We start from the raw sequence: 26,473 nt of genomic DNA on the forward strand, positions 1-26,473 counted from the left end.
GGAGCTTCCTCCGCCGCTTGATAGCGCATTCACACTTCGACATTCGGCGGCGAGAGGGAGCGGAATCCGCGGCCGCCGAAATGCTCTCTCGTTCGCACTTCCCGGCCACCGCGTCTCCGCTCATCGTCTGTGTCGTCTGCTCACGGCGTACACAGATTTGGCAAGAGGTTAATCCATGCTGTCTACATACCAAAACCGTATGCACGCTCGCGTACGCTAAATGCAGCTATTTTGTGGGACGTTACGCCATTTCTGACACTGGATGGATGGATGGATACGGCTGAACCCTTTACATCGGGTGGTGGCTCAAGTCACCTAGCCATGTCTTGTGAAATTTTACTCCTGTCTTGCTTTTAGCCACCAATCAGATAACCTTCGCTTGGTTTCTTCTAACCTCTTAAAATCCACTTTCCCTTCACTATCCCTAAACCCCAATGCCTTGGGTAAGTAAGCCCCGCTGCCTTCCACTGTAGGGTGAAGCCCTTTACAGAAAAGTATCAAGTGTTCAGCTGTTTCCTCCTCCTCTCCGCACGCAATGCACAAAGTGGCTATCTCCTGGTACCTGACTCTATACGTCTTAGTCCGCAAAACTCCAGTCCTGGCCTCAAACAACAAAGAACTTCCCCTACAATTATCATAGATATTTTCTTTGACAATTTCCTGTTTAAAGGTCCGGTATGTTTCCAGTGCCGATTTCGTCAGCATCCCTGTTTTCCACAAAGCTCTGTTTAAACGCCTAGTGGCGCTATCTGGTGGATAAGAGAGGAACCATTATTGTCAACAAACCGACGCCCCTCATAAGCCTAAAAGGGGAAGAATCGTCACCCGAAATAAAAATTAAAGCAAATTTATCTCTCAAACGTTTTCTTATGGGCGAGATAAGACAAAGCGAAAGACCGCTGGATCTTTTATGGCCAGTGAACGCGCTGAAAAAGGCAGTAACAGCGACGAATTCAGCCCGAAGCGAGGCGTCCTGCATCGAAGGACGCCGCCATCTTTGTCGCCGCGAGTACTCGCCTTTCTATTGGCTGACGAGATTCGGCGGACTTTTTACTGGCGGCAAAATTCGGTCCTGGACCCATCGGCCTTTCCGCTGGGTATTTCGGCGGAATCTTTGCCGTGGTAGCGGATTCCGCTCACTCTCGCCGCCGACTGTCCAGGTGGGTGAAAGGCCTTTTTCATATTCCTGTGCTGCCACCTCGCGTACAACGCCGGAAGCTCACCGGAAGGGTACTGTGCGCCCAACCTGGCCGGACTGAGTGCCGCTGCGGAGCACGTTTTGTTGGAATCTGTCAACGATGGCGTGTCCTGGGCAGCACCTGGTACCTGGAGGATTTCGATTGTCTGATGGCTTGGTGCGAAGTCCGAAGCAGGCTGCTGTGCCCACCAAAGAGCAAATTCTTCAGTATCTCTGATCAACCGGCATGCGATGCGAACGCGAGCTGAACAAGGGCCGCCGCTTCAGAGATGAAGGCTACATTCGGAACATAATGCTCAATGCAATATCCCCGATCAGTGAGGTTGGCGTTTTCCGCTGTGTATGCCTGCCATCCATTAAAAGGTGGATACTACATCGTGCACGCCGTGGCACAGAAAACGACTGGGGACAACAGTTTTCACAAGCAATCGTTGTGCTCAAGCGCTGCCGAATAGCTACACGAACTACAAAAGCACTAGCGTACTCACAACATGGCAGCTCCGCTAGAATTTCACTTTATTTTCCCACAGCACACCGCTGCATAGGTTAAACAAGCATGCACGTCCTTAAAGACGAGCGCGAGTGGCGCACATTGAGTCATTCCGGCGATACAACGCAGCGCTCTTCATCATGGATATGATTCGAACACACGCATAACGCACCTCCTTCTTCTGCCTCTTAATATAAGGCACATACTCACACCGGGGAATTGGCCAGGGTGTAGAGGCATAAAGAAGGAAATTTCCATTGGAGATTATGAAAAATTCTAGCACCATGCGTGAATGCTCTCGTAGCTTCTTTTTCGTTGTCCGCTCCATCGCGCGCTGAAAGCGGCTCACAGCACTTGCCCATTCGGCCTTCTTGCTTGAGAAAGGAAAAAGCGTCGGAACGAAGTCTAAATGCCGCCGTGACATTCGAGGCCTTCCTGGCCATGAATAAAACCTTTCGTGATAGACTGCACATGCATTTAAAAGCAGTACCTCGTCCGTACCTGTCACAAAGTGATTCTCGCAGTCTTGACGTGCTTGACGGTGGCCAAGGGCGGCCACGATCGTCGAGCCGGCGAACTGCTTCTATCCACGCTTTGCGTCGAAGGCGGTCCCGGGAAGCGTTCGGAAAGCGAAAAAAATCCGAGTTTACTTCCCTTTACATATTGGGCATTGCAGCCGTATGTAACACATGTCGAATGCATCGCCAAATGCGTCGCGCTGAACGCCCGACGGCCGCAGCAACGCCCGGCCGGTCTCGAATGGAGCGCGTGACCCTTCCAATATGTTTCGCGATACCGCCGCCAGGGGATGGGCGCATGCGCAGTCGCGCCGTGAAAAAAAGGCGGATTCGCGAGCGGTTCGCTTGCATGTGAAACAGGCTTTACTGTTATTATCGCTTTTGCGGCACCAATCAATCATATATAGGAGACGACTGCTACTTCGATCACCCGCGAAAGTGCAGGGAGGAATGAGACCTCGCTGCGTATATTGCAGCAACGACAGCAGACGACGCTGCTCCGTGCATACTCTATTGACGTCACGCTAACATTCAATATGGCGGTCACTGCCGGTGGGAGGAGTCTTATGGTCTTAATTTCGATCGCATTTTTTGGAATTTACAGCGCATCCAGGGCAGCCAAATTTCGGAAATCGAATCATAAGATCTTGAATTAGTTACTTAAGCACAAAACTGAAATGCGAAAAACGACCATGTCATGGCCCCTTTAAGTAAGAGAGCATAAGGAAAGGGCATAGTGAAATTCATGGATAGGTAGCGCAAGCTGCCGTCCGATACAAAGAATAAAATTATCGTCTATCCACTCATCCATCCACCCATATAAAAAAAGCCCGGACCCTCGCCGACCTTCTCTTCCTCTGGTTGCGTTCGTGCTGCTTGGTTTAAGCCGCGGGGTTTAAGCGGAGCTTTATTTGCTTGTCGTGTGGTCTTTCACATGATGATTGTGAAAGAGGAAGTAGCGCCCACGTTCCCATTCAGCCGGACGACATAATCACCATCGACATAATCACCAGCAAGAGGAATCTGACATCATATCCTTAATTTTTCCTACGCATTTCAGTATGTTCCCGTGAGTACCTTTCCGTTTTCATTGGTGGATGCACACTCAGATTTACTATTAATCTCCTTGCTGGCGGTTATTTTCTGCTGCGTTCCCTCATCTTCCGGGTAAAGCAGCGAGACGCAACGCCCGGCACCGAACTCGGGCAAAAAGGCTCGCCTGTTTTTTGGCCAGAGCAATCCCAGACTGGAGCTCAGTCTTGTTGAGGATCTGCTAAGGATGTTAGTTTGCCCGATGACCTTCTGAACCGCGGTCAGCTTTTGTCTGGCCGCCGGTTCAAAGGCAGCATGGAATATGGAATGTAATGCTGGGTTTTTAACGCGGCAGAGTTAAGGTGCCCGTGCCGCAGAAAAGCCGGTGTCGTCGGCGGCGTTGGCCGTGAGCGAAAAATGGCGCATCTCGGTGGACACCTGTACCGCGCCGTGAGGGAAGGGATTTTCCTTTCCTTAAAATCAATTTTCATTTCATTTTCCTTCCCTTACTTCTCGATTCGGGTGTCCACCGAGATATGTGAGACAGGCGTGCTTTCCTTAAATTGTCGGCCAACGGGCCATGCGTCGCACCGAACGGGCGATGGCGTTCCGTTCCGTGCACTCTTTGGCAACGCTGCAACATGCTGTCGTGTCTCACTCTTAAACACGAAGCTTAAGCGTCCTCCAATTTTTTTTACTACACGTATCTCTGTCATGCATGTATCCTGAGCTGCTCGCGCGTTCATGTCTGCATGCGCAATATGTGTGCTTTTCATTTAGATTTTAAACACATTTCAGAACCAGCTTTGATTCTCACACGAAGTCACTGAAGCATGCTTCGAGTTCGGCGTTTGTTGCCTGTTGAAGAAGGTGCATGACCAAGCTGGGCGATAGAAGGCGAAGGCAGCAAAAGCACTGAAGCGCCACAAGGTGAATCCCGTTTTCTGTTAATTTCGGAGGTGCGCCGCTTCGAGCTGAGCTCATGCTTTCCAATGCGCAAAGTGTCTAACAAATGCGGGAATCAGACTTAGCCCCGATTGTCAAGCTTCGTGGAATGCAGAAAGCAAATAACAAGCAAAAGACTTCAGTAGCTATATGTGTGTTGATATGCATGTTTGCCTTCATTTTCAACAAACACACAACTGACAGTTGAGAAAGGCCACAGAAAGGTGAACTTTCTGGACAAGTTTCTTGATATTCTTTACTTTTTGAAAGCTGAATATGCACAAAACTCGTGCGGCAGCGTTGCAGGCAATGATAGCTTCAGCAAATGATGGTCAGAAACGTGATCATCCTGCTGTGAAAGAGTAAAACATGTAGCCATAGAGGCAAGCAGAAATCAGCAGTGAAGACCTAGACAAGCCTTAGTAAGCACATTACGCAGCAGGGCACTGCACACATAGGGTTTGGTGTGTGTTGTCTGTGACCTATCCTGTGTGCTTAAGCTGCTTGCCTCCAGATATGAGGCATTGACATAGCCTTCAGTGGTGCAATGTGGATGAAAAGATGGGTACTGCATGCATATGAATGTATATAATTCAGCTCCACGAGTTCGGAGCTGCGAGCATCTTGCAGTGTAAGCTTGTGGTGCAGAGTTTCAGTTCAGTATATAGGAGAAATATGCCTGTGGGTAGCCAAATTGCCATGAAAACATTCTTGCGGTAAGAAATTTCACGGGTAGTGCCTCTTCACAGAACTTAATTTTAAACTTTGATAAAAGTTTCTCTTGGTGCCAAGATGAACCCCATATTAGAGCTTTATCCTATACAAGCGTTATCCTTAAAGAGGCACCTCTTTACGGATAGAGTTTGTCCGACTAAAACTTGTATCGCGATGAGTCCCCTTTCTGAAGTGTGATGCCAGAATTTGCAAGAACAGCTTTTGTCTTTATGTAAGCTTGAAGTATACTGTTGTTGATGTCCATCTCAAGAGAATTATAGTCAGCATTTGCTAATTCCGAAATACAGATAACTTTGTCAAGAAATCGTCCCTCTGAAACAACATCTCGACTCGGCATGGCTGCTAACAGAAATGGGCTGGATGCAGTTCCAAAGAGGACTCAAAAGATCTGCCACAGGACATTGGGCAGTATGCGGTTGGGAATGGTAGACTTTGTTCCCTGTGCTACCAATCAAAACCAGGAGGTACAATGCACGTCCTCATGCGAGATGTGCCCATTTGAATGTACCTCGTATTCCTGTCAGCCGCCATAACAATTGGGTGGCTTTGTAGAGTATGGCGTCTGTGAAAAAGCAATGAAGCAGCCAAGGCAGAAATAAAGAGTGTACTGCGGGGACATGAATGTCTGTTAACAGTCAGCTTGATGCGTCGACAGGGCTGAAATCTCAATTGGGATGATCGCGTTCCTCGAACCTGAGTTGTTTGTCCTGATCTAGTTCACAATGCAACTTTATGGTCCTAACAGAATTGATATTGATGCTAATGGTGCTTGTGTGTTAGCTTTAACTTTGACATTTTTACTTTTTGTTACGACTGAACGACTGCCTTCGGCAAGGATAGCTCTTAATACGACCATTTGTGTGTTATGACACAATGGCTTCATAGGACAAATAGAGTAGTAGTGACGACGCTGCACTTCATCAAACACGTCTTGTTTACAGGAATTACAGCTGTAGCTTATGCTAAAAACAAAGGGCCGAGGTGAAGTCTAGGTCACTCTTGATCACCCACAGACGTCAAATATTGCACAAAAAACAAGAATTCACGTGTATAAAAATATTTGCAATGTGAATGCACATTAAAAACCCCAGGTAGTCACAATTTTTGGAGCCCTTACTACAGTGTCCCTTTTAGCCTGATTTACTTGGGGACGTTAAACGCCATAAATCAGACCTGTTCCTAAATAGTTGTATTGTCTTAGGTGACTAACGTGCTGTTGTCATGAAGGTTGTCATGGTGTGAGCTCTTGGTTTAAAGGCACCGTGTGTTTTAACCAAATTAAAATTTGTTACTAACCAACTTGGTAATAATGCACCCTTTACGGAATAAATGTTGGCTTCAATTTTTTTGTAAATTCTCAATACCAAATTTTTGTTTCAAAATATAATTCTGTGTGTGGTCAGCTTCTGAACCGTGAGTTATTCATAGTTGCATGGCTGCTGTGCAAGATTCATTTCCACATTTGCTAACGTGTGGTGAAAGCTCCAAAAGGATTTGACACATGAGGTCCCACATTCTTTTGAAAGTTCTGTCTTTCACAATGCAGGTGCAGTCACTATACATGACAAGCCAGGCAAACCTACTGGACCAAGTTCTTGCAGTGACACGACCCCAACATCCAGCTGTGCTCCATGTGTCAATACGGTTTCACACATAAGGACAGCCTCATGACACCTTCACTTGCACACCAGTGAACGTCCATATCAGTGTGACCACTGCGACAAAAGTTGCCCAAAGGAAAGCCTGATGACGCACCTTCACTTGCACACCGGTGAACGTCCATACCAGTGTGATCACTGTGACAAGAGTTTCACAAGAAAGGACAGCCTGATGACACACCTTCGCTTGCACACCGGTGAAAGACCATACAAGTGCGACCACTGTGACAAGAGTTTCACACGAAAACACAACTTGATGACACACCTTCGCTTGCACACCGGTGAATGTCCATACAAGTGCGACTACTGTGACATCAGCTTCACACAAAACGAAAACCTGACGACACACCTTCGCTTGCACACCGGTGAAGGTCCATACCAGTGCGTCCACTGTGACAAGAGTTTCACACGAAAGGACAGGATGATGACACACCTTCGCTTGCACACCGGTGAAAGTCCATACCAGTGTGACTACTGTGACAAGAGTTTCACACGAAAGGACAACCTGATGACACACTTTCGCTTGCACACCGGTGAAAGTCCATACCAGTGTGAATACTGTGACAAGAGTTTCACACGAAAGGACAACCTGATGACACACCTTCGCTTGCACACCGGTGAACGTCCATACAAGTGCGACCACTGTGACAAGAGTTTCACACAAAAGCACAACCTGATGACACACCTTCGCTTGCACACCGGTGAACGTCCATACCAGTGCGACCACTGTGGCAAGAGTTTCACACGAAAGGACAGGCTGATGACACACCTTCGCTTGCACACCGGTGAACGTCCATACCAGTGCGAGCACTGTGACAAGAGTTTCACACAAAAGAACAACCTGATGAGACACCTTCGCTCGTACACTGGTTAATGTCCATACCAGTGCGACCACTGTGGCAAGAGTTTCACACGAAAGGGCAACCTGATGACACACCTTCGCTTGCACACCGGTGAACGTCCATACCAGTGCGACCACTGTGACAAGAGTTTCACACGAAAGGACAACCTGATGACACACCTACGCTTGCACACCGGTGAATGTCCATACATGTGCGACTACAGTGACATCAGCTTCGCACGAAAGGACAGCCTGATGACACACCTTCGCTTGCACACCGGTGAAAGACCATACAAGTGCGACCACTGTGACAAGAGTTTCACACGAAAGGACAACCTGATGATACACCTTCGCTTGCACACCGGTGAATGTCCATACAAGTGCGACTACTGTGACATCAGCTTCACACGAAACGACAACCTGATGACACACCTTCACTTGCACACCGGTGAATGTCCATACCAGTGCGACCACTGTGACAAGTTTCACACGAAAGAACAGCCTGATGACACACCTTTGCTTGCACACCGGTGAATGTCCATACCAGTGCGACCATTGTGACAAGAGTTTCACACAAAAGAGCAGCCTGATGACACACCTTCGCTTGCACACCGGTGAAAGTCCATAGAAGTGCGACCACTGCGACAAGAGTTTCACGCGTAAGGACAACCTGATAACACACCTTCGCTTGCACACTGGATAGAGGCCATTCCTGAGTGAACTGTGCCCACGAGCCTTTTTAGGGAGTCAAACCCTCAATATGCATTTGCGAACACATACGGGCGTGAGGCCATGCCACTGCTCAGTGTCCATGGCCTTTTTTGACAGTGGCGCCCTCGAAAAACATTGGCGGACACATACAGGTGAGAAGCCATACCACTGCTCTCTGTTCCTCATGGTGTTTACACAAAGCGGAAGCCTCAAAAGGCATCTGCAAGCCCATAAGTATAGAAAGACCACTTCTTCATCACCTCTGCCCAAATGTGTTTGTCTGTAATTTTGGTTAAAAATAGTACTGTGAGAATAAACATGCAGTATGGGAATCAATAGTTCTGTGAACTTGTTCCTTTTGCCTGTATTGTGTTTGACAAGCACTGCTAGCTGACGACCAGCGTGAGTGCTTACATTTGCAGGTTGCCCCCATGCTCCTTGTACAAACAGGAAGTTTGCATGTTTTCGAACTACACTTGCAGAGAGAATCTGTTTATAACCTTTCCCTATGAAGTAAGCTTTTCCAAAATAAAACACATTTGCCACTAAGGCTGAGTGGCATGTGTGAATGATGTCGCTTCTGATCATTACAAAACATGTGGTGCAAATTCTAAGACTCTGTCGTATTGATATATGTTGGTTCTACAAGCTCTCATCCTTCTACCAAGATTGTAGGGGAAGCAAGATTGCACCTAGCCACACTTACATTGTGTGCATTCAGAGTGTTTGTGTTTTCCTGACTGGTTTACAGATCTGGGCATTAACATCACTGGAGCTGTTCTTCCTGTAGTGGTGCAGGAAATGCCTGTGCGTGTGGTGTTATTCCTGTGTTAGTGGTAAAGCAGTGTCACCAGTATGTATGAGAACACTAAAAGTTATATCCTGTCAGAACATATGTCTAGCTTTTAAAACGAGCATTACTTGCCCATTTAATGAAAACCTGCGTGCATGTGCCTGCGTTAACGCCCGATGATACCCATAAAAGATGGCATCCTCATGCAACCTGGCTGGTGGTGGTTGAAATTATTGGTCACGCGAGGTTACAAATTACACCAGTGGCAGCACTTGCCATCCCAGGGCTGTGGCGCATCGCTTAACCACTGCACCAGTAGAGCTATGAGGACTCCCAAGGATCTATGCATGTTAAGTAGAGAAAGACTAGTTGTGCACATATGGGCATTAACCCATAGCCATGGCATCATACCCTTAAGGTGGAGCACGGGCCGCGGTATGGCGGCGACTGCCTTCGCGAAATTGGCACACAGATCAGAAGGGGTGCAGTGTCCTCACAGCAGCGGCTATGTAGGGCCATGCAGAGGTAGAATTTTCAGCTGCATGGCATGGGGTTGCAGCAAGCTGCAGCTTGCTGCAACTGCATGCACAAAGTTAACGGGCGAGCTGACGTAAGCAGTCTTAAGTGTGTCTGCTAACTTTTATGTTTAGTCTTTTAACTGCTGTTTCTTGTTAAAAAAATTATTTTACCTCCTGTATTAGTGCATTACTATGTATTTCTGTTGAATGTTGCATATTTTCATGTTGAAAATTGTGCCCCAACATTTTTTCTCTTTTGCGAAGTCATTATTGAACTTGGTTCTACTTCATCACTCAAAGCCACCTCGGTGCTTGCCTAATAATGGGGCATTATGAGTCAGAACTAACACTTCTTCAGAAGTAAAATACCTGTGACATGTCACTAAATTTCCCAATTTGTCTACCTATCAGCAGAGTAATTGCGTTATAAAAGTTGTCCTCAAAGCAATAATCTGATAAGAAATTTCTGAGCTGTCTTCAGTGCACAGCATTTTTGCATATTTGCAATATACTAGTATGCTGATTGATGTGATGATCTTCTTGTACTTCTCTGACTATATGTTTGCTTATTTTTTAAACTGTATTTTCTTCTCTGCTGAGATATATCCTAGTGATTGAATTTTATTACTGAGGTATATGTCAAGTCTCCAAGTAATCCACTGATAAAATATCAGTAGGTGCACTCGTGATGAGGTAAAAACTGAAGCCAGGGGAAGAAGCCCCTTTAATTTTGTCATCCTAGATTTTTTACTCAACCCTGAGTGGCCAGGCACTAATTAACTTAAGCGTGTGGCTGCTGATGTGGAGTGAGGTAGATGTGATTGGAAGTCTGATGTACTAGTTGAATTCAATTCTTTGTCATGCACTCTGGACTATTAGGAAAGAGCATTCAAGTGTGGCTGACTGCAGGAGGAAGTAACAAGTTCATGAAATTAGTTGTGATAGCATGGCCGTGGCAGGCACAAAACAGGAAATTTAGGGGCCAACAGGAGGAGCCTCTGTCCTGTACTGCACTTGGGTGGTGCTGATGACGACTTATATCAATAAAAATTCTTGTGCAGTTGAAGGTACTGGCCTCATAGATTTACATATGAAAAGGAGCATTTTGCATACAGGTCATGACTTTTGCTAGTGTGTACAGACAAGAAAGGTTACATGTTTCTTCTATGCCTAAATTAAATTTGCCACATAGACATTAACTTTTCCACATGGACATCGCATGGACAATAAGAAAATTGCACACAGCTGTTGTGTATTTGCCATAACAATGTACTGTTGGTCCTGAATCTAATCAAAGTGTGGGGTATTTTAATAAGCCTTACTTTATTTGCCACTTTCGACAAGGGAGTGAGTGAACCACAAATATTTAGCTTTAATACTGGCTGTGGCCCCGTACGAAAATAGATTCTTAAAAACCAGACATGTAAGGAAACACACAAACAAAAACAGTAATAGAGTAAAGTGTAAAAATTGCACAGTTCGCACGGCAACTTAACTATTGCAAAGCAGAAAACAGATCGGTGAAACAGAAAAAACTCTATGTAACAGAAATGCACTGAGGTATCGTAGCGTAAGGCAACACAAAAAAAAAACAATACAAGAAAGTGTAAAAGTTCGCACCGTTCGCACCGCGATTAAGCTATTGCAAAGCAGAAAACGGACCAGTGAAACAGAAAAAATTCTGTGGAACAGAAATGCACTGAGGAATTGTAGCATAAGGCAACACAGAAAAAAAACAGTGTACAGGAAAGTGTAAAAATTGCACAGTTTGCATCACGACTAAGCTATTGCAAAGCAGAAAATGGATCGGTGAAACAGAAAAAATTCTATGGAACAGAAATGCACTGAGGTATCATAGCGTAAGGCAACACACACAAAAAAAACAGTGTACAGGAAAGTGTAAAAATTGCACAGTTCGCACCGCGACTAAGCTATTGCAAAGCAGAAAATGGATCGGTGAAACTGAAAAAACTCTATGGAACAGAAATGCATTGAGGTATCGTAGTGTAAGGCAACACACAAAAAAAGACAGTGTACAGGAAAGTGTAAAAATTGCACAGTTTGCACCGCGACTAAGCTATTGCAAAGCAGAAAATGGATCGGTGAAACAGAAAAAACTCTATGGAACAGAAATGCACTGAGGTATCGTAGTGTAAGGCAACACACAAAAAAAGACAGTGTACAGGAAAGTGTAAAAATTGCACAGTTTGCACCGCAACTAAGCTATTGCAAAGCAGAAAATGGATCGGTGAAACAGAAAAAACTCTATGGAACAGAAATGCACTGAGGTATCGTAGTGTAAGGCAACACACAAAAAAAAACAGTGTACAGGAAAGTGTAAAAATTGCACAGTTTGCACCGCGACTAAGCTATTGCAAAGCAGAAAATGGATCGGTGAAACAGAAAAAACTCTATGGAACAGAAATGCACTGAGGTATCGTAGTGTAAGGCAACACACAAAAAAAAAACAGTGTACAGGAAAGTGTAAAAATTGCACAGTTCGCACCGCGACTAAGCTATTGCAAAGCAGAAAATGGATCGGTGAAACAGAAAAAACTCTATGGAACAGAAATGCACTGAGGTATCGTAGTGTAAGGCAACACACAAAAAAAAAAACAGTGTACAGGAAAGTGTAAAAATTGCACAGTTCACACCGCGACTAAGCTATTGCAAAGCAGAAAATGGATCGGTGAAACAGAAAAAATTCTATGGAACAGAAATGCACTGAGGTATCGTAGCGTAAGGCAACACACAAAAAAAAAACAGTGTACAGGAAAGTGTAAAAATTGCACAGTTCGCACCGCGACTAAGCTATTGCGAAGCAGAAAATGGATCTGTGAAACAGAAAAAACTCTATGGAACATAAATGCACTGAGGTATCGTAGTGTAAGGCAACACACAAAAAAAAACAGTGTACAGGAAAGTGTAAAAATTGCACAGTTCGCACCGCGACTAAGCTATTGCAAAGCAGAAAATGGATCGGTGAAACAGAAAAAATTCTATGGAACAGAAATGCACTGAGGTATCGTAGCGTAAGGCAACACACAAAAAAAAAACAGTGTACAGGAAAGTGTAAAAATTGCACAGTTCGCACCGCGACTAAGCTATTGCAAAGCAGAAAATGGATCGGTGAAACAGAAAAAACTCTATGGAACAGAAATGCACTGAGGTATCGTAGTGTAAGGCAACACAAAAAAAAACAGTGTACAGGAAAGTGTAAAAATTGCACAGTTCGCACCGCGACTAAGCTATTGCAAAGCAGAAAATGGATCGATGAAACAGAAAAAATTCTATGGAACAGAAATGCACTGAGGTATCGTAGCGTAAGGCAACACACAAAAAAAAACAGTGTACAGGAAAGTGTAAAAATTGCACAGTTTGCACCGCGACTAAGCTATTGCAAAGCAGAAAATGGATCGGTGAAACAGAAAAATCTCTATGGAACAGAAATGCACTGAGGTATCGTAGTGTAAGGCAACACACAAAAAAAAAACAGTGTACAGGAAAGTGTAAAAATTGCACAGTTTGCACCACGACTAAGCTATTGCAAAGCAGAAAATGGATCGGTGAAACAGAAAAAATTCTATGGAACAGAAATGCACTGAGGTATCGTAAACATACCAGTAACCTCAAGTCTCCAGGTGTTCAGTTTTTTTTAACAGCTAAATAAAGCTTTACAGCCTTTCTCTTTTGCCCCTTAGAGCTTATTTGGACACCTCATAGCACACTCCAACATGAAATAGGAATGTACACTGATAACAACTGAGGTGGGAGGCCTTTTCTAGAAGCGGCAGGCATAGCAATGCGACACTTTGCAAAGTCAGTGGCATAATGCAGCAGTGGCATCACGAGGGGGGTGATAGGGTGCGGTCTGCATCGGGTGCAGAGCTCAAGACGGTGCAGCTGCAGGATAGAAGGATGGCGGGGGGCATGCAGTGCCTTTGTTAACTGCCACTTTGCTTAATGCTTCATTTCCTAAACTCACAGCTTTCTCTGATCATTTGTTCGAGCCAAAATATTTTGGCTACGGAGACACATTGAAGTGGCAGGCACTGACCTGCATGAGGCCAAGCATTCGTCCTTGTTGCACATCTTCGCGTTCATCCCTCAGTTGGGTTTTTCATCTTGAGCTTTTTCACTAGACGTTCAAATATTCCTCAGTATAGCCCTGCCTGGGGCGTAATGAGATGGTCAGTGGTTTTAATTTCTAACTTATCAAAAACTACTTAACATCTACAAATAAGATGTCTAGGTTCTCAAGCCTTGCATTATTATCTCTTGAAAGCAAACTGGCAAAAAGCACCAAAGTTGAAGAAACGATCAGGAGCTTCTTGCAACCCTCTCCTTGAATAAAAAAATTATTGCTCGTTTTATTTGCGCTATACAAACTCAAGGTGAGTCAGCTGTTCACCAAGTGCTAATAGGTTGTCTACTTGCATTTGAAACAAAATTTTCGGAGAAAAATTGAACGTCATGTTATCAGTGTAATACCGCTTGACATGAACACAAATTTCATCTTACATCATTGTTCTCACAACTAAGGAGACTTCTTGGTGCTGCAGGAACCTGCTTAGCGCTTCTTGATTACATTATCAGGAAATCATTGCCCACGCAGAAATTGCTCGTATTACAGAAGATAAAATAATCACCACCACCGAGCCCTGAACAGCACGGTGAATGCTCAAGGTTCATGAGGCCACCTTCCCAGATAGCTTAGATTTGAAAGGCTTGTATATTGGCGCATCGATGTGAGCAGACTTGCCGTAACGCATTTGCTGTCAGCTTCACACGACATTTCACTTTGGTTTCTCCCATATTTGTCGTTACTGAAGCATATTGAAGTCTTCGTATTACATGGCATGTATTATAGTAATAAAAAGCCTCCTGTATTGTAAAAGGCTTTTGCCGTAATCTTTCCAGCTGAAATTTGTACACTACTTTTCTTTAGATACAGTTGGGAACCCTGTGATTCCATTGCACAGAGTTCGAAATCCTTTGATTTTTGTTTAGCCCACACTTAACTACAGTTGTCATCCCGTTACTGCCAGTGCTTTAATCGGAGTGAAGTGCTAGTGTGTACATCTCCAGAAGTGTTTCGCATACTGCAATTAACGACTTACTAGTCGGTCTGAAGGTGTTTGTTTTGCAGTAATAAATAACGTTGCCCTGTCATTATTGCAATTTAATTCAGCTTTCTAGCTGTCAAAACTCTCTTGAATGGCTACATTTTTGTTGCTTATTCCAACAGCAATAAAATTCAGTTTTCTGTACTTTTCTTAGGGCCTTGTGCACTTCAACAGTTCAATTGTCCTTCATGGTTCCTGCGTAATGAGTACACACATTTTCACATACTGGAAAGGAGTTTGCATCAGTTAATTATTGTTTCTTTTTAATTACCTCTGCAGATATCAATTCAGTGGTTCTGTATACATCTGAAACAGTCCTTAGGCGGTTACCGTTATAACTTTTTGTAGCTTTTGGTACTCATATCATTGCAAACCTTTTAAATGTCCACACAATTTTCGCAATTCTTTTCACACTGTAAGTCGCTGCATTCATTCACATCTTCAAAACACTAGTGTAAATTTCTCTTAATTGGTGCACCTTTGTTCAAAAAGCAAATTTCAGAGGTTTCGTTTTCCTGGCTCTGCTAATATGAATATGAAAGTTCACCAAGCATGTTTTCCTTTCCACTGTTAGTTGAATTATATTCATATGGTACGAAGTAAGCTAGACACTGAAGCAGGGTAGGGCTCATGCACCGCACACTGGAAGAGAAGGTGGAGGGGGGAGGAGGGTGACACAATTGCCTCCGCACTGGGTGCAGTTATAGCGATGCCACTATAGGATGCAGTAGCAGTGGTTGTATTGTTGTGCTGCTGCATCCTCTTTGTCTTTACCTATGAAAGCAGGTCTAGTAACGACTTTTTGCCCCCGGTACATTTTCTTGAATGCTACTGCCTAATTTGTGGCCACGTTTGGTTTTTCTTGCTTGTCCTGCTGTGACTGGCTGCCCAGCAGGAACGCGTTTCGAGCCCCTTGGTAGGCCAGGCCGGCGCCTTGCCAGGATTGTTGGCTGTACTCTTATTATTTGGCCACGCCTCCTATCTGCTGCAGAGGAGGCCTTTATCTTCAGCAGAAGAGCATGTGCACCACTACTTGTCACATTTTTGAGCTGTGCAGTGACTGCATCCAGTAGTTTAGGATAAACAGCGCTGTCTTCATACAGCTTGTGCACACGTCGCAGCTCCTTTTCAAGTTTTCAAGTACACAGTATTTTTCCTCCATGCCCTGCAATGGAAAATAAAAAAAATAATCATGATACTATCTCTGACTGTATACTGAAAGAGTGAGTCCTGCTTAACCCTTTAAGGCATTTTGTACATAATTGTGTACAGGGCAAACTACCGGGCTGTTCTGAGAGTGCGCTATGTCTAGCAGTAATTTCTTTCTTTCATATGGAATTAGTGTTCTTCATGTCACATATGATGTGGTTCTTATTTGTGCCACTTAATGAGTACAATAAGTAATATTTAGCGAAACATTGAGCAGGGTATTAGTATGTCCTTTGCCATTTTTATGCAGATAGATCTTGCCACCAGCAGTAAGGTCATCTTTTGTCTCGCAATTTCAAGCGTAATGTGTAACTCAAAAACAAAAATTGATTTCACTATTTTTCGGCTGTTTCCTCGACAACTCCTGTCATTTCAATATTGCTGTTTCGATTAATTGTGACACATTGTACAGGATTTTGCACATCCGTTTAAAAAATAAAGTGGTATTTCACACTTGCAAACTAACAAATTATCTCTTCATGGGGCTTTAATATACTATTTAAGATGAAAAATGTTTGTTTTCGATTAAAACAAAAATAACACCTCAAAGGGTTAAAAACTGATGCGACATTTTTAAATAGACGGGTGGGTAGAGTGGGTAAAAGGTAGATGAAAATCAGCCAGAAAAGACGGTCGACAACACAAAGGGGTGGCCAATGCTGGACTAAAATATTTATTGAAGGCAGGCTGCCAAGTAATACAGCCTAAATATGCCAAAACTGCAGCTAAGAGAAATTTACATACGAGAAATCATAACATAAAATTCCTTTTTCACCAGCACTAGAGATGGTACACTCACATAAGAATCACCAAACTTCTTGATATCAAAGGCCTCAAGGATGTCGCTGTGGCCTATAATGTAAACTTCACTAAACGTGACGTGAAGTCAGGGCCACAATTGTATAGAGCAAGCTTCATCATTTGAACTTTTTGCGTACATTTAGCGAAAGTGTGAAGGTTTCTAGACGTTATGTATGAACACACCAGCGGAACTTGTTTGTGTGCATGTCGGGTACCTCCTAATTTACTATAGGTGAGGTGCGAGAGGAGTTTGATCATTAACAAATGCTTTGTATTTAAATGGCTGCGACTATACATACTGTGGTACATCAGCTACGTTAAAAGGCAAGACGATCATTTTCTTCAGCATCAGTATTGCTCACTACCTTAGTACTTTTACAATCTATCACTTCTCTTATCATTAACACACGCACTGCCAGGCATAACTTGTTCCACAAATTAAAGGAATCCTGTAAACCGCTTCTGTGGTGCATTACATGTGCTGGCTGTCATGTTTGGTAGTGCACAGTTTCATTTTTACTCAGTGCATATTTCATGAGGCACGATGGCTTTGCTGGACATGAAAAAAAATCATTATTATGCCTTGATGTTTGGTAAATTTTTTATGCTGTGCATCATGTGCAAATAAGTAATGACTGACTTTAATGTACCTTTTTTTGGTCACATCTTTCCTTTTTTCTATTTTGGCACTGCTGTTCTTACTTTTCAAGACGGATTCTGCTGTTTTGTCATTCCTGATGGAAAGTCCGAGCTGAACAGGCATTCCGCCTTGGTTGTAATGCTACCTTTCACTGTAGCAGATGTACCACTATATCTTGGCAAGGTTTCCATTCTAGGCCACCAGAAAACACATAAGGCATGCAAAATCCTTCAGACCTTCCTGATAAGGAAGCACAAAATGTGAGTGCACCATCTATAACAAAGACATTGATATGTTGTGAATTTTCATAGATAAATTTCTGTTTGCCCATGCATGGCTGTGTTACTAATTCGCAGCCACTCTTCGATACAGACTTCAGTTGTTAGTGAACCCACTGTCCTGCCCTCTATCTTCTGCATCGTATCCTTTTTTGCTGGTTTTCACCCTCCTGAACATCCTACACCAACTGACCCTAAAACGTGCTGCTGCCAGAACTACCTCTACTCTCACAAACATGACGTTTATCCTAAGCTACAGTCTGTATACACACAAGCTCTTGTTTGTTTTTGTAGATTATAGACGACAAATGGACATTTTGCATCCTCTCAAGTAAATGAATTCAACTTTCCTTCTCTCTTCTGTTTTGTCCTTTTTTGCACCCTCTCCTCATGTAGGGCAGCCTGTTGGGCATTTCCTGGTGAATCTTTGTGCCTTTCCTTGCATCTATCTCTCTGTTATCAAGAATAAGTGAAGTTTCCTGGCCATTAGATTTATCACGCTGTCAGTATTCTCAAGGAGGTTGCCCTTCCTGAATATATGTGCACTGTAATCATTCACACATGCACGCACACCATCCCAAATGAAGGTGAATGCACTGATGCATGATCTGCTGTTTCATTTTGTTTTGACCTTCAGGGCCTTCTCGCCTGAACAGGAACTTTCTCACTAGTGACAACTGTATGCTTGCCATACATGTATGCATAGGCATGCACAGATATATACATGCATGTATATGACTGCATGTAGTGTATTAATGTGTTCATGTATGTGAAACACAACATGTGCTTTTCAATGCTTCAAGATGCACAAAAATTATCTGAAGGCTCACTACAAGATATAACACTATTGGGAATGGGATGTTGGTGGTGTGTCTTGGCCTTCTGTTCATATATTGTTTCACACTTGTGGGAAACAATATACAAGTTACAAGTTGGGGCAAGCATGCCCCAAACTTTAACCCTGCTGCACACAGTAGATAACCGAAACTGTCCACAACCCAGTGGTTCATTACAATATTCTTATCAGCCAGGTAATGAGCACAGGGATATACTATGCTGAAAGTGATGACTATGCCATTAACCTCCAAGAAGTTTTGTTATGCTTCTACAATAGTTCATTATAATAGTTGAAAGGATAAAAGCTCCACTGTACATCAGGTTTCTCTTTTCTACGGTTATGCGCATGCCTCAGCAACCGTTCCTCAAAATAATTTTCCCAAGTTGTGATGGTAAACTCTACCAGGGCTACAGCATTGTAAGCCTTGGTGCGGCACAAAACGATGTCCTTCAGGATTCGTATGGATGCCTCTGAATAATTATTCGTGTTATGGCCTCTGGTGACTGTGCCTACACGGTAGAGGAGCACCCACTCTTGCTGGCATTGAAGAAAGGTCTCCACTCTCTTTATGAAGGCTTTGTGTTTGAGGTAGTGAAGCTCTTCCTTAGCTGTCTGGAGCTCTTCCAGTGTTTTCGCATAAAGAATCTGAAACGAAAACAAAAAAAGCATATCGTCTACGCATACAGTGGTGTTTTGTATTACTAGCTGCGTACCATTATTTCCGTACCATACCATGTGAACTCATTTTTGAACTGAATGTCTTTATATCACAAAAGGATTGGACCTATATCTTGAGCAAGTACAAGCTGTTTCTGCATTCCTCATCATCCTTCCTTGATCAGTTAACTTTACTTAGTTTTTCTCACCAGGGATCTTCTGTCACATGAGCAATCTAAATGCACAAGGAGTCAATGACCATAAAATTCTTCAAGGGCCATACATGTGTGTTGCTGTCGCAGATATGAATTTGTTAATAAGAAAGCATGAAATCTGTTGGCTGGCACAAGATATATCTAAGTTACATTCGGGACGAACACTCGGTCTGATGCAGCAGATTAGGAAAACATTTCTTATTGTTGTAAATGCAGTTTTTAATTCACACATGTTCAGAAAATAAAGCACTGCACAATTTGCAAGTAGGCACAATCCAAAGGCAGAGATGGGAGGCAACACGGTGCATTTCATTTCAGAAGCATTCATATTTTTTCCAGTGGTACTTTCACAAACAAATTGTTATCTGTTCTCTTCTCTTTGTGTTGTAGCACCAGCAAGGAATTGCCAGTTCTTGGTTGTCATGAAGCATGCAATTATGCTTAAATGGGCAAAATACAGAGACGTGGCATACAAAAAAGATGGTATTGCACCAGCAAGAATTGCCAGTTCTTGGTTGTCATGAAGCATGCAATTATGCTTAAATGGGCAAAATACAGAGACGTGGCATACAAAAAAGATGGTATTGCTTTGCTTACTTCTGGAAATCTGTGGAGCTGTTATTTTGATGATCGAATAAAAATTAATTTCTGAAGGAGTTAGTTAAGTCAACAGTTAATAAAATAATGAACAGAAAATTTTCATTTTTCTTGTTTCAATCCTGTGTATTTTTTCCAATGTATGGTGACCATGTGGTTGATCTCATGGCTTCTTGACATTATCTAATTGCATTTTCAAACCTCTGTTAATTTAATCTCCATAGAGTTAAATGGGGAGTGAAAAAACTTATGTTTGGCACGAGCGGATTTCCATTCAGTTCAGTGGCCATTGAATCAAGTGGCAATGAGAGTATAGAAGGTTCAGCGAGTTGATATATATTCATGATTCACGACAGTGCAGCAAACACGTGTGAAAGGGAGACTAGACACAACAATTGCTTGTTATGTCTAGTCTATCTCATCTGTATTTTCTGCACTGTTGTGAAGCATGACAATGAGACTATGTATGTGACAGGGAGAGTGCTTGGAATTCTTTTCCTGTCATCGTATGTTAACCTCAAGGTGTGCACTATATGTGCCAGGTTGTGCATGTTTTACATACTTCGTTAAAAATGAAAAACAAAATGAGTAGTGCCGCGCACTCATACGGCAGTGAAAGAGGAACTCATTTCTTAGAAAGTTGGATGTAAAAATTAGAAAGTTGGATGTAAAAATTAAACACTTGTTTTCTTCCCTCCACTTGACTAAAACTCATGCCGTCAAGACTGTAAAGAGCTCTGTGATCACTGTTTAGAAGTGGGAGGTGATGGATCCTTGCCTTGGGAATCTGCGTATCAGATTAGGTCTTAATGTCATTCTAGTTTGCTTGTTAGAATGGTTGTGGTAGCGATAACTCTCATTTTTTTCTGTCTTTGTTCACTTCTAAAAGCTACATCAATAGTGGTGTGGTTAGCCTCTTTTCGTTAGATTGCAGGAATCTATCAGTGCAGGCCAGCTTCAGTTTATTCTTAGCGTCCTTTTAAATATTAGCTCTTCTTATGTTCTTATTTCTGAGTAATGCAATGTTTCAGCCAAAATAGGCATGGCGAAGTGTTTTATGTGTAGAGTGTCTCTCTTTTCTTTTGTATTGTATGGCCTAGGCAGGTAGTCAAATGACAGTGTCTGCATCACCTTCTGAAAAGCTCTCATCAAGTGACGTCGCTCTTCCTTGGCTGCCTGGTTCTTTGTGGAGGTCAGCCAACGCCACTCGGCCTGTAGAACATGAAAGTGGCACAGCAGCTGTCGTGCGCTGGGCCATGTTTCATGTAGGGCATCTTTTTTGGGTCTTGAGTTGTCAGTCATAAGCACAGCTAGAACTGTAATGTGAAAAGGAACCCATCACAAGCATAAACCAACAGGCTGACGCACTCGTATACACCTCGGCAAGATTATATTTTAACATTCTACCCATCTGCCAACTCTATGCCCTGTTTTTTCTTGAATATTCTGCCAACACTGTGGCAAGAGGATTAAAAAAAATGTATGCTTACTTCTGACACATACTAGAGCCTGTGGGTGGCAGGTTGCTAAATGCAGAGGCACTTACAGCCCATGTTTAAAACGTTGTAGTGGGACATGTATTTATTGTGGGGATATAACACCAATGCTTGCCAGCACTTTGCCATGTATAGAAAAGCAGTCAATGCTGTTGATTATGATTACTGATTAGCCCACATTTCGTGAGGGTTGTCTAAAGGACACTTTCTGTTCCAAACATGACCTTATCAAAATAACCACTTTTTGAGTGCGATCGGGTCATATAGTCAGGAATAAATAGCCACTCCAAAGGGCTTTCATTTTCTAACCTAGGTGCCTTCCAACAGCAGTCAGAGAAGAAAGCATTCTCTGCTGTGAAGAGCTCTTGGAAAAATAAGAAGAGGATGACTATGCAGCTAATTACATAACTTCTCAAAACTAAGCTAAAGATTCATCTAGAATGCGGGAGCCTGCTTGATTTTTTATTATTATTACAGATACCTCAAGGGCCCTTCGGTGAGGGCTTTACATGAGAGGTAAAGCAACAGTCTGCAGCAGCAGTCTGCAGGAGTTCCTTGGCAAAAACCAAGAACGAGTTGGTGGAAAAATTGGTAGCTTGCTTTTCCTGCATTTTGTTTCCTTTTGAAAATTCCTTGGTGGAAACATGCCTTGAAAGGCAGCATGGTCGAGAAAATCAGCTTGTAGGCAGACACGCCTTAACCAAAAAATTGCTAATTTCGACATGCAGCTGTTTGTCTGTCATGTGTCCTGGCCTCTGTCCAATCTTCTTCGAAAAGGAAAGTTGGTAATCCTTCGCCTGGCATGTGACTGAACCTATACCAAAAAATTGTCCAGCTTGTTGCATTATAAACCCAACTTCCCCTGCAGTTGTGTTTGGTTTTAGATATGCACTGTATTTATTCATTTATTTATTCATAATACCTTACAAGGGTCAGAAAGGCATTGAGTAAGAGGGACAAGAAGTGATATATGCACAAGAAAAACTAATTAATACAACATGAGATGGAAGGCAAAAAGTAAATAAGCTATTGTATGTGGCAAAACTTAAAGGCGAAAATATACATAGGTACAAGGTATACTTAGTAGCAGCATTAATGCAGGGAATATGGCAAATAGGCATCTAAGAGAAAAATACAGTGGTCATATTAGAAGTGGCAGACGTAAAAGTTGTAAGACGCACAGAAAACCAAATCAAAATACAATATCGGGCCACATCAATCTGTCACCATTGTCATATTTCGGATAGTAAGGCGGTTTGGATGGGAAGTCTTGTAAAAAAAAACTAATCTTATTCCAATTTGCTCATAATTCAATAAAGCAACAAACCGGGCTGTTTCCAAAGCATAATGGATGCTGGCTTTTGAGTTGCTGGAAGTCCTGTTTGTACCCCTCCCAGGTCTGGGAGCTGTGTATGACGAGTGCAATAGGCACTGCCCCTGCCTTTGTGGCTGTCAGCAGCACCGTTATGGTGCTCCTAATTTCATTGCATGATGATCGATGTAGGGTCCACGAATATAATGTCACATGCGGACTCCAGCTGCTGGGCTCGATGCATGATGGGTGTGACGACAAGGACTGCCCAGCTGTAATCTGCCACACTCATGATGCTGACATCTGTCCCTGCAAAACAGACAAGCATATCATTGAAGGAGCATGAAAAGAGTGATAAACGTGAGGGTTAGCCTCTCTACCTTTTCGTCTTTCTCTTTATGCCCAATAGCTAGCTTTCGTAACATTTTTATGTACATAGGAGAACTCTCTATTATTCACTATGGATTACAGCAGCGGAGTAAAGTAAAATCTGTATGTTTGACTTCACAAGCTTGCTCGCTATTGTTTCTATAAAACCACAGTACTCTGAACATCAGTTTTTACTCCGCACTGCAACTGGTGTGCCAAGTATTTTGAACAAGAGCTTATCACTAATTTTAGCTAGTCACTAATCCTGATGCAGGTGTTCCTACATACCATATTCCAGCTCTTGTACTGGCAGTACTTTGTCTAGAAGATTTTATGCATTGTAAATTTTTATCACAGCATGTTGCCTCTGATAACATATAAGCTTGTTCAAAGGCAGTCTTTTTATTTGTGCATTGTAAATTTTTATCACAGAATGTTCCCTCTAGTAACACAAGCTTGTTCGAAGACAGTCTTTTTTAATATCTTTGCATATTAAAGTGCATTTTCAGAGCAGTTTGATGTTTCATGCAAAATGAATGAATTAATGAATGAGCTGTTTATTTAGAAAGGGAGCCTCAAGGCCATTTGTTGGGGAGTTGGGTTGCTAAGGAAGGGAAAAGTAGGGGTCTATTGATACATGAATGGAAGACACGGTTGGTTTAGCCACGCTTTACACTGCTTTGTAGAGGCCACTTATCTTAGCATATTTGCCAATATTTTTTGCCAATGCAAAATAAAAATATATTGTATTGTAATCTCTCGGCAAAAAACGTTATTAAATAGTTTTAGTTTTTCCTTAGAATTCTAGAGCAGGACAAATCTGATATTCCCATATTCCTCTTCTGTCCACCGCAGCAAGTGTAAGTGACAAAGTCGACAATAAATTTGTTCTCACTTACTCTAAAAGATAATGTTGCTCATGTGTGTAACTCCCACATTGGTCAGGTCTCTGGACAGTGAACAAGGATTAGCACATTTTCAGCCAGGACGTTTATCACTCTTGTATACCACAGCTGTTGAGTTTCTGGCAGCACTTTCTTTGCTTAAATCTATTCATTACCTTTATATCATTGAAATGACCAAATGACTGTATGCATTTTTAAAAATAATCATAGATTGATAAGTGCATGTGATGGAATGCTACCAGCAGCAGTGACTTGCAAAGTCTCCATCTACGCTTACGTAATGCTGAGAACCTTTTTGCACCGCCTGAGTTGGTGCACTGTTTACATGGTTCATTTCCTTTATCATGTCATGCATCAGTTCTCTTGTTGTATTCAATGCTTTGCAGCTTTGTAACAATGGCTCAACAGTAAATAAAGCCAGTTTGTCAGAATTAGGACTAGTGGGACACAAAGAACCTGCAACTCATGCAGTGCAGCAGCAGTAGAGGCGGTGATAAATTTTTTACAGTAGTCATACGAACAGGAACTCCTCCTACTCTAAAATACACAGAAGGAAGGAGAAAATGTATAAAAGCGGCTGTATTCAATTTTATGATACTTCTGGCTCTTCAAAATGGGTGATGAAGATGTACTTGAGTGTACACATATGCAGTGTATTGCCCATCCACCATTCATGTATATTTCTCAGACAACTTAGAGTTACAGTGCGTTGCATTGTGGCCTCATTTTGTTTAAGGTGTTTTAAGGTAAATAATAATAAACACACCATTTTGGTATGACTTCGTAGACTGACAATAACTGAGGTCACTGTGGTAACAGTGCCGCTTTTAGAACTTTGTAACATTGTAGTGTACTATTGAGACTATTTCATGGAAATGCCTCTGTTTATAGCTTTTTGTTCTCATACATGGCACAGGTGTGTCACTACACAGCTTTTACATGTGCAGTGCATTGGCGTACAAGAATAATTTTGAAGTCAGCAATTAACACTGAGCACTTACTGCATTCATATTTGCAGCACTGGCAGATGACTTTCGTCGTCTGCCAGTGCCACATATTTGAGTATGTCAAACAACTTGCCCAGCAATGCACCCTGCTGAACTTACTCCACACTCTTCTTTTCATGAATGTGGGACTTGTGTTTATTCTACTTTTCTGTTTTTTTCCCTCTCCTTAGCTCTTTTTTTCTATCCTATAGCTCTAATTTATAACATAAATTTTTTTCCCACAGTGTAAGGGCTTTCAATGAAAATGCATAGCTAATATAGCTTGGAAATGATGGCCCATCTTTTGTTTTCACAATACGCTCTCATGAATAAGCACAGATGCTGGCAATGCGTTAGCTCTGCCTTGCCCGGATGATGAAGAGCTAAATCACTGCAGAGTGTACAGCACCTGTCCAAAGTGTTTTCCTGAATGTCTTCCCCATCACACAACTGTACATTACTTACATCTCTGATATGTGGTGATGCAAACACTTATCAGGATTGGAAGCAGTAGCAGAAATTAAAAATTTCAAAGAATAATGCTGGAATTTTTGGGAATAGGTAATCCTGCTTAGCTTGGGCTAAATACTTGGGCTTGTTTTCCTGCAGCTTTAAAGACGGGTTACCCTGGGGTCCATATTTTTGACTCCGCCATTTCTGGTGCCACCGGTAAACACTCCTTGGTGGTGGGTTGGCCATTGCATTTGCCAGCAGGGTGTGCCCATTTGGTTTTCCAGTGAGAACCCTCTCATGGTGGCTCATTGCTTGAGCTGTCGTCATTCCATCTTCAAAATATTCTTGAAAAGCAGTTTTTGTTTCTTCACTGGGTCGAAGAAGTCTTAGTGGGTCAGCTGACTGCAGGTTGTGTTGCGATACCTTTACAACGGCCCGTAGCGGTGTCTGCCGGCAGAGGAACAGGTCATTTTTCATAGTGTCGCAATTCACTTTTTTAATCTTGATATCCAGCTTCACTGGGCACAAGGTGTTGCGGTGTGACAATTTGTCACGTGGATTATGCTGGCACCGCCACACCTTGTGGAAGACCATCCTACAAGAACCAAAAGATTCCACAGTCAGTGCACACGTGCGTAATGTAGGCCTTATGAGGTTTGCTAATGACCTTAACAAGACAGTCTTTATGTTGTGCAAAGCAGGCAAGCCAAATTATTTGAAATGAATCCAGACACATCAAGGAGTGTAATAACTGAGAAGGCCTCTACAGGGCAAAAAAAACATGGCCTAAATGTTTGCATATGGAGCAAATTATGTGCCATTATTTGACATCATGCATGATATATGTGTGATATATGTGCCTTGTGCCTTTGGGGAGAGCTAAAATAAATAGTGCTCATAAGGCATGCTTTATTATGAAAAGTTTTGAGGAATTCTGAAATTTTGAGCCAGGAAGGGATTTCTTGGTCTTCATACTTCAGTACTGTTTCATAGTTACGTATAAAATGTTATTACAGCCGAAGCTTATTATAATGAACAGGCAAAAATTCATAACGCAGTTTACCAAAATCCTTAAACGAACGAAGTCTACTTTTGGGAGAAGTTTAAAATATTGGCATATTCTTGCAGACCTTTCCTTATGATGACAATAAC

General features: G+C 42.7%; 1 pseudogene across 1 annotated transcript; it reads left to right on the plus strand.

The window, feature by feature from the left end:
• The first annotated feature begins 2,542 nt into the window (after positions 1-2,542).
• Positions 2,543-8,697, plus strand: LOC144106154 (uncharacterized; annotated as a pseudogene). Its single transcript, XR_013308920.1, has 3 exons — positions 2,543-3,275; positions 4,037-4,168; positions 6,465-8,697. The product of XR_013308920.1 is annotated as an uncharacterized LOC144106154 (transcript).
• Positions 8,698-26,473: the final 17,776 nt, after the last annotated feature.

Source organism: Amblyomma americanum, chromosome 10, assembly GCF_052857255.1.
Source record: "Amblyomma americanum isolate KBUSLIRL-KWMA chromosome 10, ASM5285725v1, whole genome shotgun sequence".
In the NCBI taxonomy this organism is placed as follows: domain Eukaryota; kingdom Metazoa; phylum Arthropoda; class Arachnida; order Ixodida; family Ixodidae; genus Amblyomma; species Amblyomma americanum.